Genomic DNA, 6,000 nt, shown 5'->3' with positions numbered 1-6,000 from the left:
ATACTGCAGTGCAGCTTCATCACCATCTCCATGGCAACAGCGACGCTAGCTTCCTGTGCCAAGGACGGAGAGACGCTGCCAAGCAGAGACCCATCCATTTACACGAGTGACGAGGAGTTCTATCTTTTAAAGTAACACTGACCTTGATCTAATAATCAATAATTACAAACACACACACACACACACACACACACACAGCTATCGCTTCTCCAGACACAATAAATTATTTAAATTAAAGCATCCGCCAAACATTTTATTATAGTTTACAATAGCGAGTTTAATTGGCTGACAGTAGTGCGGTCCTGGGAACATAATCAATGATGTGGTGGTGGTGATGATGACGGTGGTGGGGTGATGAAGGGGGTTAGTTGTTGGTGATGATGGTGGTGGGTACGGAGGTGTTGGTGGTGGTGTTGCTGATGATGGTGGTGATGGGTATGGTGGTGTTGCTGGTGGGGGGGGGGGGGGTGTTGTTGGTGATAATAATGCTAGTGTGTGATGGTGGATATGGTGGTGGGGGTTTTCTGTTCTTTTTTGCCCTTGACTGTAATTAAGTGAAATTGCAAAGTGACTGTTTTCTTTTTATTGCTTTTGACTTTTAAAAACAAATTCGGTGCAAGTCACGCTTAAAAACAAACAGATCTTGCTGCACGTCTCCGTTCACACTCCACTGGTCCTCGGGTGCAGTCAGAGTCACTATTTTGTGACTCAGCAAAATGTTCCACCATCCGTAGCGGTGAACTACTAAGGCCAAGATGCACATGTGCTGCACCGTGGGTGCTCTGGCATTGTGGCATCTTCCTCTCTGCCCCCGGTGTTTCTCGCCAAGCCTTGTCGAGCCTCGTCTTGCTGACCTGGTTTACTTTGTGGCTTTTGGTCTCTCTGGAGGCTTCACAACATGCCCACACACACACACACAAACGTACACAAAGTTTTACGTGAAACAATGCAAACTATTACAAAATATAGATTACAGACGATGGACTTCGATGGTATCTTGTTTGCCTGGTATTAAAAGGTATCATTAAAAATGGATGTTTGGTTGGACACACGGACGGCTTGTAGGAGCTACCTAAGAGTATCAAGTGACAGCCAGCCATACAGTTACACCATTTTAATTTCAGCTTTAACCATGACAGGAAGAGAGCAGAGCAAAATCGATTTGATTTCTCAAGTCTCTGAGCGATGGACCGGAGCCAGAAAGCAACTCAAGTTAAAAGCCCTGAAACCTTGCGCCTGCAGAACCCAGCCTGGGTGTCTTTATTCAATTATTCTCTGGGTTTATTGAATAATCATTTGCTCTCCACTGCCAGTGTTGGGTTTAAGAAGTTTGGATGCAAGGAAGTTTGAAACCTCAGTGTGGGCTCCAAACCACCATAGCTTGCTACACTAAGATTTCACCTTACACTTTAGAGGTGGTGCCACTTTTTCTTTGTTTTATATCCGTGTGCCATTTTGTCAAGGATGACTAGTTCCATCCCAGTAGTTTCTGGTCTACAGAAACTAATGGTGCTTTTTTTTTCTCCAGTGCCATTTGAGCAGCTCATATAGTCTTTTATCTCTCTAAGGCATTGAGTTAACTTGGACACTTTAGCTATTTCATCTGGTTTTGATGAGATATATAACTGTGTGTCGTCAGCATAGCAGTGGAAACTAATCCCATGTCTTCTAATAATGTTCCCTAATGGAAGCATGTATATCGAGAAAAGCAGAGGTCCTAGAACTGATCCTTGGGGGACCCCATGATTAACTTATATTTATTTAAGCCGTCGGATACATTTGGCAAATTGTATCCCTGGTATCGGGTGATGTTGAGGCTAGTCGTCTAGGGTTCGCTTCTACCAAACTACCAAACTGTACATCCTGGATCAGCTGTGGAAGCTATCGGCTTCCGAGTTATACGCTAAGCTATACGCCAAATAGCACGCTTGGTTTAACTTGCCACAGTACATCCTTTTGAGATGCCACAGAATGGCTGTTATGGTCAGAAAAGGAAATAGAATGTCTTATGGATCTATTAAAAAAATCAGCATCGGGACTGTTGCACTGTAATCAGATCACCTTGCGGTACCTGTGGTACGATTCCTTACGCTGAGGTCGATAACATCGAATAGTGACGGTACCTTTGTATGGTACCAAAGAGCAAATGGATAAACTTATTGTCTACTGTTTCTACAAATCATCTCTGGAACTTTTAGAATAGTTGGAATGGTATTCTGAGAATTGTGGGTTTCTGTGGTGGACATGAATCTATTGTATGGCGTATGCCACAAGTTGTGGGTAACTTTTTTTTTTGCACCAGGTTGCGAAAGGATCTTTATGGGTTGGATATTAACCACAATGGTTCCATTCAGTACTATTTTGTTTATTTTCTTACAAGCATTGATGATTCTTCAAGCATATCATTCCTTACCCATTTATACCACCTACCCCAGATCAAGCTTCTAATAACCAGATGGTTGTGAGTTCAAGTCTCATGACTGCCAAGTGAAATGAAATGAAAAATTGTTGTTGTTTTTTTTTTCAGACATTTTAGTTTAGGTCAGCTGTAATACCATTTCTCAGAATTCACACAGCTCATGACATGACTCCAGTTGATGCTTTGTAACTCTACTCCTCCCATTGTCGGAAACACTTCCCTTTCCATCAACCACTCGCTGATGTAATCACTGCTGGATTTGGGCTGATTACTGTCTACTCCACCAAGATCTCTGTTTCTGTGAAATCGTCGTGGTTTATAGGTTGATTTCCAAAAACTATGATATTTTTTAGGATTTAGGAAACTTCTAGTTAACCATCTAGACCTTTTGAGTAAACGCCATTAGGCTTTTTTGAGACCAACTGACGTCAAAACGCATTACAGCTAAATGGATTGATATGTAATGAAATACTGCTTCTTACTTTGCACCATTTCTGCTCAGAATATTTGTATCGCACAAAGCATGTGTTAACGCCAGCGCTAGCGAATAAATGGTCTTAGCTTAAAAAAAGGAGACATGATGTCATGTACTTATATTTTTAAAGTAACGAGGCAGGCGTTGTGGTATCCGCGCTACGGATGTAGCACATTAGAACAAGCATATTCTGTTTCTTCAGAGTGGAAGATGAAGAACTTCTGAAAGGCTTGGATGAAGTCAATTTAAGAATGGGTTCATATCCCGATCGATATCCATCCTCACTTCCAGTCTAATCACACACACACACACACTTCCAGTTTAAAGCGAATTAGCGGCTAAGTTACATTGCAGCGCCAAATCTTGACTGCCATGTGCACGTAAGCCGAGAGGGGCTTCTGTCTGAAAGGCTCAGCGTTACAACAGTGTGTGTATGACTCACTCAGGAGCAGACACACACACACACACACACCTAAGTACACACAGGACTTGGCTAGCTTTTTGGTACCCTAGCTTTACTAGACAATACGGAGCCATTTCATAGAGACTGTTCGAGGGAGGGAAAGGGGAATGAGAAGAGATGAGAAATAGATGCGAGAGGGGAAAAGGGGATCTTAGATGCAGCAGATTTTAAGTAGGTCAGGCTGAAGATTGAGAAGCATGGAGAGAAAGAGTGAGAGAAGATTTTGGGATGGATAGATAGATAGATAGCCTCATGAAAGAAACTGTATACCTGTATAAACTGTATCCCTAAAAAAGGGAAAAAAAGGTGCTTCATTTTTGAACATGTGTAATGGATGGTAGAATTTCAGTTATACCTTCTGATAACATCTAGATATAAAGCCATGAAGAAACCAAGCTGCATTTAAAAAGAAAGAAATGATTTCTAAATAATAATAATAATAATAATAATAATAATAATAATAATAATAATAATAATAAGTTCTATTCTAGTTTATTAAACTGAAATGAAGCTTTAAATCCAAGGAATATTTTTAATTATAAAATATACAAAGTTGAGTCTTTTCTTTTCTTACTAGATGTCAGAGCAACATCTACAATCCTGCAGCACTGTGGTGTAATATAGAAATAATAAGAGCTCTAAAAATAAGGTGTTCACTGTCGTTTTTTTCCTTTTAACGCGAATCGAGACCATTTATAGTTGGGATTAAAAGGGTTGGCGATTAGACACCGACACCTTTCTCTGTTTTTTTTTCTTCATTCTTTTAATCTGCGGTAGGAAAAGGAGAGGGGGGAAAATGGAGGGATTGCGTAAGATAGATAGAAGGAGAAGGGGGTGGTTACAAAAAAAAGTGGGTCTTAATAGGAGAGAGGGGAAAAAAGCTCTCAACTACTTATGCATCTTATTCACATGAGTAGCTGTGTGTGTGTGTGTGTGTGTGTGTGTGTGTGTATATGTGTGCAGTGAGTTTGTATCCAACACCACACTCTCTCTGCCTCAATCACATCCTCTCTCTCTCTCTCTCTCTCTCTCTCTCTCTCTCTCTCTCTGATGTATTATTTATCCGCCAGTGCTTAGTGAGTAACATCCCGCTATCCCTCTGTGTGAACATGAATGCGTAAAAGAAAAAAAAAAATTAAATACATCAATAGCCCCGATCCCTTTTCCGTCTCCCGTCTTTTGCTTCTATTGTCTCTATATTTAGAGCAGAGATGCGATAAATGTTCACGTTATGAAGATGTAACCGAATACAAATACATTACTGGGAATGATATTCGAAACAGATATTGTGCCCTAGACAGACACGGATGTTAGTCTTTTTTGTTTGCAAGACGTCTGGCGAATAAACAAATAAAGACTACATACATACGTACTTAGTCTGGCGGCGGTGATGGATTACAGCCGCTAGCTTGTTTACATTTTGGTTAATAGAATCGAATAAAATTGTTAATGTGGAAATGTCACAAACAAATAAAAAAAAGTATTACGATACACTCCTGAGGTATAGTTGTAGGATTCATGTTTAATTTTAAAAGGTTAACAAACCTTCTAGGGGGGGCACGGTGGCTTAGTGGTTAGCACGTTCGCCTCACACCTCCAGGGTTGGGGGTTCGATTCCCACCTCCACCTTGTGTGTGTGGAGTTTGCATGTTCTCCCCGTGCCTCGGGGGTTTCCTCCGGGTACTCCGGTTTCCTCCACCGGTCCAAAGACATGCATGGTAGGTTGATTGGCATCTCTGGAAAATTGTCCGTAGTGTGTGATTGCGTGAGTGAATGAGTGTGTGTGTGTGTGCCCTGTGATGGGTTGGCACTCCATCCAGGGTGTATCCTGCCTTGATGCCCGATGACGCCTGAGATAGGCACAGGCTCCCCGTGACCCGAGGTAGTTCGGATAAGTGGTAGAAGATGAATGAATGAATGAATGAATGAATGAACAAACCTTCTTTCTGCATTAGGCCACACCCACTTTGGTTTAAAATCGACATATTTGGAACATTAGATACATCTTAAATTTGGTATTTTTCTGACAAAATACAAACAACAATGCTGTGTATTATCTGAAGTTGCCTTTATCTGATATGCTCTGAAAGAAAGGTGTGTGTGGTCCACAGTACAGGTGTGTGTGTGTGTGTGTGTGTGTGTAAGGCCAGAACCTGAATATCAGTATCTAGGGCAGCATTTGCTCTGATGCTCTACTGATGAAGACCCAGTTTACACATTTAGACCAAACGGAACATTATAGACCCGGATATTCAAATAAAATACTGAAATTCTTGATCCTGATTGGTCAGAAAGAGTTGAATATTTTACCCTAACAGCAGCTCTGATAGGGCCACAAGGTTTATATCGGTGCACCCATACCGTAGTTATAAACGGTTTCTAGTGTAGCAGCTGTAGCTAAGTGCCGTCATGGTGAGGTTTTTTTGTGAGGAACGACACTCCGGTGTCGTGGGTGAAGAGGAAAAACTTACTTTGTCTATAAGATGGTGAGCAGCTTTGAAGTTTCTCTGCATTCTTTTGTCTTAATATCAGCAAATTGTTGATAGGAATGACACAATATTTTCCTCAGGTTCCTCCACCTCAAAAAGGGCTTTATATGGAAAAATCACAGAGGAAAGTCTCACTTTGATTTATTACGACCAT

General features: G+C 41.2%; 1 protein-coding gene across 2 annotated transcripts in view; it reads left to right on the top strand.

Moving 5' to 3' along the window:
• The window catches only part of kcnc3b (potassium voltage-gated channel, Shaw-related subfamily, member 3b), a 40,856-nt gene that overhangs the window by 11,122 nt on the left and 23,734 nt on the right, over nucleotides 1–6,000 (top strand). The window lies entirely within an intron of this gene.

This window comes from Tachysurus vachellii, chromosome 5 (genome assembly GCF_030014155.1).
Source record: "Tachysurus vachellii isolate PV-2020 chromosome 5, HZAU_Pvac_v1, whole genome shotgun sequence".
Classification (NCBI taxonomy): domain Eukaryota; kingdom Metazoa; phylum Chordata; class Actinopteri; order Siluriformes; family Bagridae; genus Tachysurus; species Tachysurus vachellii.
The sequence above is the reverse complement of the archived record's forward strand: the minus strand, read 5'-3'. Positions and strand labels throughout refer to the sequence as shown.